We start from the raw sequence: 12,622 nt of genomic DNA, 5'->3' as shown, positions 1-12,622 counted from the left end.
TGATATTAATATTATTTAAAAACTATAAAAATGAAATAAGGAATATAATTGATATAATAAATTTTTTTGTTTTTCTATTTTATTTTTATAAGCTTGGTAGCTCTTTCCATTTTCATTAAAATATAAACAAGTTACATCCACATATGAATAGTTAGGTGGCCTTAACTTGTCCAAAAGAAAACCAAGTCTCTTGGCCACCTCACAGCATGATAAGTCATCCAGTAAGCAAAAAATAATTAGTCTTTCTACCCAACCTATATTAGTTTGTATGTCTTTCCCTTGCACAAATTCTATTTTCCTATGAACATAAAAAACAACATTCTGGAAATTAGAAGCTATCCACATATATAATAATAAAAACTGAAACCATCTAGCACACTACTCCTCTCCCTGGACACACACAAACTCTACTAGCGTTGGATCCTTAACATTGGAACCGACAACACTGTCTATGAGAGAAGGCAGGGGAGGTGATCCTCGATTCAACGAAGGTGTCCATCTTGTTTTTGTAGCGGAAACTATAGTTTCTGGAAGTTTTGCTTGTAGTTGGGGCAGTCCTTCACCGTCGTTTCCATATTCACAAAGATCTGCTCCAGGGAATTTCCTAGGATACTTTTCATGGACCAGTATAGGTACAATGTCTATTTAAACTGGGTAACGCGACAACGGGCGTGCCTAAGATCTGGGACCATAGCCCACCAATCCTCCACCTCAATGTCCATCAAGCCGTCATGTCGGTCCAAATCAGCGTCCCACTCCCCAATTAATTGCTTAATTTCTTCTCTTGTCCCTTCATGGTATGTTGTGGCCGCATCGTTTATGATGTTGGCCGCTAGTTTGCGGCCTCTAGTTTTCTTCCCAAAAGAGTTGGATTGCTCAGACGCAACCAAGGCCATTTCCACGAACTCACAATGCACAATGAAAAGGTAGGTATGATGAATTGCTTGTACAAGTGGTGCCCCTAGCCCAAAATATTTTCACTTCTAGGTGACCGTGCTGCCTTGCACACCTACCATGAGAGAATCATGAAACGGTAATTTCCATGACAAAATTCGATAAACTTTGTCCAGTGTTTTCCCATGCACCTCATCCTTACCTTCCAATCACGAAAGGATGATGAAGTGGTTGCGTAGAGGTCTTTCATGGAGTTGTTTCTTTGGGTCCCTTAATGATTCCTTTCCTTTCCTTTCTAAGTTTGTTGTTTCAAAAGAGTAAGTGTATGTGAAATCAAGAACCAGAAAATCTCTGTTTGAAGCCACAAATTTGTTTAATATCTCGGACCCATGAAGTAACAATAAATGATTTGTTTAATATCGTTTTATCGTCACGTTTCAATAAATGATTTGTTTAATATCGTTTTATCGTCACGTTTCAATAAATGATTTGTTTAATATCTCGGACCCATGAAGTAACAATCACGACTTACCATCTGTGTATAAAGATTCATCACTGCCCTCCACTCTTCATGCCTGCCCACGCACCTCTTTCTCTTTCCGTGAAGCCGAGTACCATCTCCACTTATTTCTCCGCTCCGGTCACTACAACCCTTCAAAAGGTACTATTCAGGCGAGACATGACGTTTCAGTGGTTTATCAATATTCTGAGTGTTTATCAATAGTTGTCAAGAAAGAAATTTACTATGATTAGCCATTTTCAATTTCTAAGCAAAATTTTGGAACCAGTACAATGTGTATGTTTACAGTGAACTATGGTGTAAGATTTTATTAGCTAGTTTCATTTTCTATGGATTATTATAAAAATGGTTAATTTGTCCATTGCAACCTTATTATTTTTAAATACATTTAAATCTAATAATTAGATAGATGGTTTTAATATTAGTAGATGGCCTTAATATTATTTAAAATAATAATTCTTTTTGTTATATAATATAATGGGGAATTTATTTTTTTAATTTTGATTTTGAATTTATTAAATTTTAGTTTTGAATTTTTGTTATTAATATTATTAATTTTCTTTTGACATTTTCTCATTTTATAATATTAATCAGCTTAAATTTATTTCAAGAATGGATTTAATATAAGTTGAGAGTGAAAGAATGGATATAACATAAATTGAGAAAGATCAAATTTATTTAACTGCAAACTTTAAATAAATTGTTTAAATAACTTGTTAAAATATACATCTTGTTTACATATATTTTTTACTTATAATTATTTTACATGAAATTATATTAAGTTATATGACTTTTACCTTAAATTATATTAAGTTATATGGGTAACTAATTAAATATACATAGTATATTCTTTTTTTTCTAATATAATTGATATTTTTCTATTTAGACAAGTGTCAATTCTCCAAAAACATACTTATTCATAACTTTAACAAAATTAAAGAAATACATACTTACTCATGGCTTTAACCAGATTTAAAAAAAAAAAAACAACAACAACAACAACATATTAAACTGTAAAATAAGCTCTCAACTCAATAGATTTGATACATTATATTTTCATTATTTTTTAACTATTTTAAACAAAAAAAATGTTTAAAGAATTCATAATTTTATTTTTTTTAAATATTTTTTCATTATTTTTTAACTATTTTAAAAAAAGAATTCCTATATCAATGTTGAAGAATTCATCATTTTATTTTTTATTTTTTTTTAAATATATAAGATGACCTGGGATTTTTTTCACATTAAATTTTAAAGAATTTTCAATTCGAATCCAAATTCGAAAACGAAATTGTTAACTGTGGTTGAAATTTGCGGCATGATAACTTTCCACAGTTGATGGTATGGATATCGTCGTTAGAAACTAATAAAATACTTTCTTGCCAGATTTGATCACCGATATTCAAAAACTACGCGTAAAAAATAATGAAGGACACGGGAAGGATCCTGGTCTTCGTAGCCTTCATCGTTGCAACAGCGAGAAACGTTAGTGCAATTTATCCCAAAGAAATGGCCGGACAACACCAGGCGTTCATAGTTCACATGAACCCGACGAAGGTTCGAATCGCCGATTCTATAAATCCCGCAACCTGGTATGCATCTTTCATTCCTGACGCAGTTGTGAAAGCCTGAGCAATAAATGACGAAGAATTGGCAGAATCGAGTATACTGTACACATACAATACTGTTCTCACTGGATTCGCAGCTAAATTGAGCGAAAATCAGGTGACCGCAATCAAAGCCATGGAGAGCTGCATGGGAGCTTATCCAGACAAACTTCTGAAGCTCCACACAACGTATACTCCCCATTTCCTGGCCTTGAAAAGAGGGCAAGGCCTCTGGTCTGAGTCCACGGGCTACGCTACGAATGTAATAGTAGGCGTTCTCGACACCGGAGTGTGGCCTGAGCACCCCAGCTTTGCGGATCATAAAACCCAGTCGCCGGTGCCGTCCAAGTGGAAGGTGCATTACGAGGTTGGTAAAGCATTCAACGCTTCCAACTGCTACAAGAAACTCATCGGGGCACGCTTCTTCTACAAAGGGTACGAGTCCGACACCGGTCCTATAAATGAAACGGTGGAATATAAATCCCCTCGGGACTCGAATGGGCATGGGACCCACACTGTGTCCACAGCGGCAGGCAACGTAATACCGGGCGCCGACGTTCTGGGTTACGCTAAAGGCACGGCCACGGGCATGGCACCGGGAGCGCGAGTGGCGGTGTATAAGGTATGCTGGTCTCATGGTTGCTCCAACTCCGACATCTTGGCCGCAATGGACACAGCCGTGTCGGATGGAGTGGACGTCTTATCTATATCCCTTGGAGGAGGCTCGCACGGCCTTCCGTTTATGCAGACAGCGTAGCGGTAGGCGCATTCGGTGCGGTGGCCAAGGGGGTTTCGTTTCTTGCTCTGCGGGGAATACGGGGCCTATTTCATCATCGTTGTCCAACGAGGCGCCGTGGATAATGACGGTGGGGGCAAGTTCCGTGAACCGAAGTTTTCCCGCGATTGTCGTGTTGGGAAACGGTCGCGCCTACCGTGGCGCATCTCTGTACACAGGAAAGCCTCTCGGAACCAAACCCCAATTTGCCGCTCGTGTACGGAGATTTCTGTTCGGATGGCTCTCTGGAACCCGAGATGGTCCGACGGAAAATCGTGGTCTCCGAACAAGGAATCACAGATAGAACCGAAAAGGGACAAGTGGTGGCCATGGCCGGAGGAATTGGCATGATACTACTCACTCCCGACGGAGGCGGAGAAGAACTCATAGCCGACGCGCACGTTTTGCCCGCTACGTATGTCGGTAACAAGGCCGCCAAGGCAATCAGAGATTACTTGAATTCAAACACCACTTACCACAGAGAAGAGGCGCCAATTCTGAGCTCCTTTACGTCCCGTGGTCCGAATTCCGTAAGCCCAGACATTCTGAAGCCCGATGTAATCGCCCCGGGGCTCAACATTGTAGCAGCTTGGCCCCTCAACATGAACCCCTCACGGCTGCCCTCTGATAAACGAAGAACAAAATTCAATCGACTCTGGCACTTCCATGTCCTGTCCCCATGTCAGTGGATTGGCTGCTCTGCTCAAAGCCGCGCATCCAGATTGGAGCCCGGCTGCTCTCAAGTCTGCCCTCATTACCACGGCTTATGTTACCAATAACAAGGGGAACCCTACAGCGGACGCCTCGTTACCAGGCTCCCCCGCCACTCCTTTGGACATGGGTGCGGGCCACGTAAATCCTGGGAAAGCACGAGAACCGGGGCTTGTCTACGATATCGGCACTGAAGATTACGTGAACTATCTTTGCAGCTTGAACTATTCGTCTTCCGAGATTGGTGTGCTGACAAAGACACGGGATTCCTGTCCAAAACAAATTCCAAAGCCGGGCGACCTCAATTATCCTTCCTTTTCGGTGCTGTTTTATTCCTGTCGCAAAGCGTCTGCCACTTTCACTAGAAAGGTCACCAATGTGGGGCCTCATAATTCAACTTACTCTGTACAAGTTGTGGAGCCGTTGGGAGTGAAGGTGACTCTGAAGCCCAAAACGTTGGTTTTCACGAAGAAGAATCAAAGACATCTGTATACTGTAAGCTTTGGTGTTGAGAAGTCCTCTGCCTCTTGAGGTTATGGTTCAATCACTTGGTCGTCCGGCGTCTATACGGTTCGGGAGCCCAGTCGCTGTTATATGGGTGGATCGATCATTAAGCTTCCGGGATGATGACAGCCTGGTCGCTTAGATATTTAGATATTGTTGTTTATCTACCTCTCTCATGGCGACCTACCTGTAATAAGTACTGCATCATATGGAAAATAACCTAATAAAAAACACTTATTGGACGATCTATATGGGTTATAACAGCATGAATATATTCATTAGACGATGTTAATGTAGGTAACACATAATATATTAGTATATTTTAATAAACTTGTAATAGTATTTGTACTTAATGTTGCAAAGGAAATGTTGTAAGGCATATAGTGTGGAAGAATAGCGACATGTGAATGGGCATTGTTGAAAGCAAGGGTGGATGATAATGAGTTTCAATTGAAATTGTTAGGTTTTATTGTAAATAAAATTAGTGTGTGCAAGAATAGTGACTTGTGAATGGACATTGTTGAAAGCAAGGGGTGGATCAATTTGAGCTACGATTGAAAGTATTAGTTATGTGTGTTTTTGAATATGGATATTTTGTAAGTAACAGTGGTGTTTGGAAGAATAGCAACATTTGAATGGAAATTCTTGAAAGCAATGGTGGATGATAATGAGTTATAGTTAATGTCATGCAGAGGTTATCCATTATCAATGAAGTAGTTGTTTATGTGAATATCTTTTCGTTCAATATTGTAATTTTTTTTTGTTTTTTTTTTTCGGAGATTATGTTTTTCCATATGTTACATATATATGGCGTTATTAAAAAAAACAAGTGGATTTTAATGAAAGAGTTGGAAAAAACGATACTATGATACGTGATTGTGAACAACCTAATGGTTGTCATTTTATAGTTGAAATTTTATTTTGTCAATGTGTCGTAGAAGTAATATTAATATTTTGGAAAATGTAAATTTATTGTTATATAGTTGTGCTATTTCTGAGTCCATATGTCCTATTGCAAAAGAAAGAAAATGTTAGAATCAAATGTACATAAAATATTATGAAATTGTAATATTTGCAAACATGATTAATAATGATTAAATTTGATTGTTGTTGAAAGATATGAAAGATATGCTATGAAATAGATTGAGTTTGATAAATAAAACAAACCTTTTGGTGATGTTAACATATGGATTGGAGCAGATTGTCTGGAGGTGGCATTGAACGAAGAATTTCTTCTGCGTGTTTTCTACGAGCAATATATTTGTTGTCCTTCATTTTATTGTAATGACCAAAACTGAATGCAGGGCAGATCCAGAGATCTTGTAGAGAAGGTACTCTTGAAATTGCTATGAATGTGAGACCTTGGCATTCAGTTTTCCCAATGTCAATTGTTGCTTTTGGCAGTGTCATACCTTGAGATTTATGTATGGTTAATGCCCAAGCCATCTTTAGTGGAATTTGCGTACGTCTATTTTTTTTTATTGCTCGAACACGCAAGTGAGTGGGATTTCTTTCATCCCAAGGAGGCCCAATGTATTTGGGAAAAGCTATGACAACAAATGTTGTAAGTTGTGGAGGTGCAGTTGATTCTTTGTAAAATATGGTTACAATTTCTCCGAGGGAACCATTAACAAGTCCGACTGAAACCCAAAGATTGGAAGTTAACATTACTTTTTGGCCATTGCATAGTAACACTATTCGCTCAAGTTGCTCGTGTTTAGAGGAAATGTTGGAATATGTGTTGTCATCTTCAGCAATGGATCTTGCGACCGGACTATTTAGAGATTTTATCATTTGCTTATTATGGACCGTTGTTTGAGCATTTGTTGGAAATAGATGCATGGAATCATGGAAGGAATGTATTTCATCTTCTGATAAAAAGGAATCTGTGCGCAACATGAGTATGTTGTAGTTGTCAATTGTTGGATTAGCATTTCTAATGTTCTGGAGGATGTTCCTGAAAGTAACCTGGGCGATGTTGTCACCTTGTTGATGAAATATTGTATCTAATGTGATCACTATGTTGAAGGTGTTCCACAGTGCACTTTCGTGGCTCATGCCTGCATATAGAGGTATGTATTTGACGGGTGGTAACTGACTGAGATCACCAACCAATATAATGGAACAGTCACCGAAAGGAGTGTTTCTTTGCAGTGGAAATGCCTCTCGAAGAAGTTCATCAATATCGCTGAGAAGCTTTGGTCCAATGAAGCTCATTTCATCGATTAGTATGTACCTTATATGCTTGAGTTCTTCTTGGAATTTCATAAGAGCATTGCCTTCTAAGGGTGTAAGATCCTTTATAGGAAAGTGGAGAGCGGAATGGATTGTCGATGCTTGTATGTGGAAGGCAACAACGCTTATAGGGGTGAGGAGCATGATCGGTGAAGGTTATGGGCTTGCAAGGGTTATGAGAATATCTTTGATGCAACTGATTAGGAGGGATTTTCCTATACCAGCAGTGCCCTGTATTATCATTCTGAGAGTAGCTAAACTATCATTCTTAGCAAAATGATTAGAAATAATATTTAGATCTTTTCTTTGCATTGGAGATAATGTAGTAAATGTCGTCAAGATATGTTGATGTGTTTGAATAATGTGTTCAATGGAGCAACTATTCTCAATGAATTGTATGTAATCATTTTGTAGATCTAATGGGATAGTGGTATGATTCTAGTTATGGTTGTCATCAAAGGCACGAAGGCCAAGCATGTCAAGGTCATTTATGAGGAGCTCATTTGTAAGGTATAATTGGGAGAGTAATTCCCATTCATTTATTTCCATGGTGTCTAGAGGATTTGTTTCATGAATAGTTGAGTTATCATTTGCGACAGATTCAATATTAGATAGTGTGCGGTGTTGACGCCAAGGTTTGTAGAATAGACAAAATGTTTTCCAACTTGTGATGAATTCTGCAGCCGAATCTCCTATATCTTGTACGATATGGCGAAAGGGTTTGTATAGCGTAAGTTCAACTCTGCAAAAGTCAACATAGTAAGGTTCGGTTGTGGATGGTATGGAGGAGTAGCGTGGTATGACCCGAATAATTGCTTTTGTAGGTCTAAGTTTCCATTTGTTTGTTTTGCAATGAGGATCATATGACCAGGATCTTGCTACTTCTATAAGTGATGTGGATTCTAGGGTAGAAGAGCGTTGGATATATGTATCCATGATGTGTGGGGATGTAGAGGAGGTGGTTTTAGTTTGTGGAAGGCACATATAATTTTTTTGGCTTACGTTTAGAGAAAAGAATGTTTGACTACACAATGTTAATGGTAACTTTTGCAACATATGGCAGGTTTCTTGTGCTCCAATGTCACGATCAACAAGGGTTTCTGCAAGGAATTTTCGAAATGCAGATGTTGTTGGGTCAGCAATGGGTGAAGCGAGGACAATTCTACATAGCATGTGGTGGAAGTTTTCAGATTTTTTTTTATGCTTTGGATGCATATTTTGCGATATATTTTTGTACAGCATGTATGGAGAGTACTAGTTGGCAGTCAACATTTGCATGCCAAATAGATAGGATTGTAGGGCTATGGGTATTGAGTCGATCATCGTTGCGAGCAGGGGTGTATGTTTTTTTGCCATTGGAGTCAATGAATAAGGATGATTTTGGATGTAATTCCCATGGTGCTTTATAGCGACATTCGAATGAAGATCCTTTTTTTCTTAGGCATGTGCTTTCGGTGCATTTTGTGTGACGTTCAACACAATTGATGAGTTGTTCATAATCATTGAAAGGATTGGTTGGTTTGTAATCAAAGGAATACGAGGGTTCCAAGCTGAAATATATTTGTCGAAGAACTGCCTAGTAATATCGGCTGCTTCTGTGTCTTCCCAGTTGAGGCTTTCCATATCAGGTGCATTTTCTATCCAAAGGAAACCATCGATGTGTGCAAATCCTCTATGTTGCCCTTCATACCTGTCAAGTATGCATTTTTGTAAAATAATTTTGTAGTAGATGAGGTATTATGTTTAGAGAGTTACAAAAGAAATGCGGTAGAATGTGTACATGTACCAGTAGCCTGTTGCAAGTGTTTCTCTAAGATAACTTCATGAAATGTTGTGAATCTATGGTGCATATAAAGTGATGTTATATTTGGGTTAGAGCTAAAGTTATCATTTCTCCATTTTATTTGGTTTGTAATATCAGAAGGTTGACATCCGGGCATGACTACATGAAGATCAAGCCATTTTGTATCAACTGCACTTAATGTGAAGAAGAACGTCGGGCAACCGAGCTATGATATCATGTCCGTCAGTTCATTTTTAGATTTGTGCCAAAAAGATCTTGTTCCACATAAAGAGCAACCAAATCACATGACTTGCTCTACCAATTGCTCGTCTGGAAATTGTTCTAATCGAATGTTCAGACCTTGAATAGATGTTGGAAATTTATTTGCGATGTTCTTTTTCACAAAAACGAGGCTGTTGCTTAACTGCAATGTCGCATCATGAGATTATATATGTAATAACGAAAGTGTGGGTGCTTGCCGAATCTGTTATCATAGTAATGTATGAGATGAAGAGCATATTCATGTAACTACACTACTTTCATTCTTGGTTGATTGGGCATTGCAGCTCCTGTGGGGAAAAGGGTGGGGAAAGCCAGAGAGAGTAAACCTTCTGTATTGTATTCATTGATTTGGGATAAGACAATTGGTGGCCATTCAATTGGGTGGGGAAAGCCAGAGAGAGTAGACCTTCTGTATTGTATTCATTGATTTGGGATAAGACAATTGGTGGCCATTCAATTGTAGTATCAGAATGGTGGTTGTAAGAATGTAAATAATGGCAGATTTCTTGGATTTTTGTATTTGTATTAGGAATAATGGGTATGAATGATGATGTTTGGTGTAGGGATGGGTTTGTGGAATCTTCAATGGGCTCAAGTGGTGGTTCAGGTGAAAGGTGGACAATTGTTTCTGTAGTATTGGAATGGTGAAGGGAGGAGGAGACATCGGTGGGGATTGCTGGTAAGGATGCTAGTGCATTGTTATCAATACGAGCATTCTTATAATATGGGTCATTTTCCAATTTGTATTCTAATGCAGTGAGAATGTGATGGTTACTGACAATGCAATCATAAGCATGATGGTCGTTACTATGACGGGTGACAATTAGAATGTCCAAGTGTTCAACACATCGTGGCAACACGCTTGCGATTTTTGTAATGTCTTGTGGAAAACAAATTGTGTGGCCACTGTATTTATATTGGCCACCACATGCATGTGTTACCTGTAGTATATGGTTAACCCTAGCAATGAGCATTTCTTCTATTTGTGAAAGAGGCGTAAGGACAGCTGGCTGAGCACAAGGGTCCATGTTGTTTGATAATGAGAAGAGATGACCCTTTTTTTCAGAGATGCATCTAGAACAACAATACATTTGGTTCGAATTGCGGATATGTATTCCAGGATACGATTCAAGACAAATGGAGCATGGGCATTTAGGTGCAATTTTATCAATCTTTGTATGGAATTCTCGATGTGCTTCATTAGTACAAACATTGTTGAAAGCATGTGCGAAGGAGGGGTGAGGGCAATGAGGTATGGATGTATTTGTTTGAGAGGTTTGCTAAAAAGATAGAGTTTGATAATTGAAAAAAAGGATTGTTTTCGGGGTAGGAATTGCAAAATAAGGAGAGGTTTGATGGCAAATGTGAATGTTCACCATACGTTTTAGATGATGAATGTTGGTTTTCCTTCTATTTTTTGTTTTTTTGACATTCTGTAATGCTTTTTTTGCCTGTTAAAGCTCACGGAGTCATGCTTTTATTCGTTCTTTATTTGCTACATAGTATCTTCGGGCATGTTCATCATTACAAGAAGAAGACATTTTAAAAAGCTATGGTACCTATAGGCAAGAGAGGGGAAAACATGAATGTTTTTTGGAGAGAACAACCATGCTATTGCATAAAAGTGAAATTGGAGAAAGAAATTGAAGTTTTGAATAGTTTTATGTGAATTTTTTATTTGAATAATGTGTTTGAAAGAACATTTTAGTAATTTTCATTTATACATGTAGATAGTTTCATGCGTAATGCAGCAAGTTACCTCATTTGTTAAAATAAAGAAGATGAAAAAAAATGTGAATAAGTTGTACATACACAATGTTAGATACAATGGAGGACGAATATTTATTTCAATACTATATAAGAGAATTTGTCAAGAAGGCATGCAATAGTATATGGTGCAAAATTGTACTTATAAAATAAGATAATAGAAACTATTAGAAAACGAGGAATACATTTTGCAGTATATATCTATAATATCGAGATGTTATCAATTGCTCGAAGAATGTCGTTGCATTCTGTTGTGAAATGCAAGCTTTCTTCTTTCATCATAACACATTTCAATCGTGGTATTCCTTTGAAAGTTTCTATCTTCACTGATAGTGTGAAGATATGATCTGTCCATAGTGATTTGGAGACGATTCCCTTGATTAAATATGGATCTAAGGATAACAAATAGAAGTCTTTGGTATTATTTCCAAGAATTGTAGATCTCACGTCTTTGAAAGAAATAGTTGAATCTAATTCACTAGTGTGATCTTGTATGTCGATCTACAGTAAGTATCTATAATCACAGTCAGTTACTTCAGTGTTGCATTTTGGGCAGAACCACATCCCTGTATTTTGTGGAATAAGTTTTTTCATGCATTTTTTCCCATCAACGATGGACGGGAAAGAAATGTAGTAAAAACTATCCATCCCAATTTTTGTTATTATGCCCTTCAATTGGAAGAATGCTAGTTTCTCTGAGGAATCCATACTGTAAATATCAGCAATTGTTAATTTTTTTTTGTTGATGGCCAAAAGGAGATCTTGTTGTCAAGGATGTAGAAGGTGCAGTTGAACCTTCTTTTTTAAACCATGACTTTAGCGTGTGGGCCTCTTCAATGTCAGGATCTACAAGAATAATGGATCTCATTGTAGTGCTGACATTTTTTCCATTAAATTCTCCAACACGGGCAGACTTGATTGCAATGATGGGATCATTTCCTGCAGCAGACAGGGAGGATATTTCTTGTGATAAGACATCAAAATTTCCTCCCCAAAAGATTGCATCCATGTTATACCCAGACATGTCTTGAAGTTGTAGTGCTTGTTTAGTAACTTTAGAGCCGTCTTTTCTACGTATAGTGGACACAATGGAAATGTCAGTGACAATACCAAGAATATCAACAATGGAGTTGACGTTTGTTGTTCTAATCTCATTGATTGATTATATTGAATTGCACCGTTGGTTTATATATTTTTTCACTGGAAACATGCTCTATGGTAGATGTTGCATTTAACAAAATTTCCCAGTCATTGTTTAAGTGATTGTATTGCTTATTATCCTTTTTCACATTCCCTTTAGAGACAATGTAGACATCTCCATGTTGGATTTTGTCAAAAAAATAATCGGTGACATTGTTGAAACAAGTAATATGTATTTCTCCACCTTCTGTATCGAATAGGTCAAAGCCAAACACTTTACCGGGTCTGTATTGATTCTGAAATTGTCGAAGAGTTTTTTCCTTTGAATGTATCCTTTTATGCACCAATTTGAATGGTAATGGTTTAGTGATTTGATGGGAATTTGGACTAGGATGACAGACAGG

The 12,622-nt window shown here is 37.7% G+C and overlaps 1 pseudogene; it reads left to right on the top strand.

Moving 5' to 3' along the window:
* The first annotated feature begins 2,839 nt into the window (after positions 1 to 2,839).
* Positions 2,840 to 5,038, top strand: LOC149195892 (subtilisin-like protease SBT1.7 pseudogene; annotated as a pseudogene).
* The last annotated feature ends 7,584 nt before the right edge of the window (positions 5,039 to 12,622 follow it).

The sequence above is a fragment of the Pinus tabuliformis genome, chromosome 2_2 (assembly GCF_031772625.1).
Source record: "Pinus tabuliformis cultivar Carrire ecotype Pingquan chromosome 2_2, CPIR1, whole genome shotgun sequence".
NCBI lineage: Eukaryota > Viridiplantae > Streptophyta > Pinopsida > Pinales > Pinaceae > Pinus > Pinus tabuliformis.
This window is presented reverse-complemented; position numbering and strand designations above follow the sequence as displayed.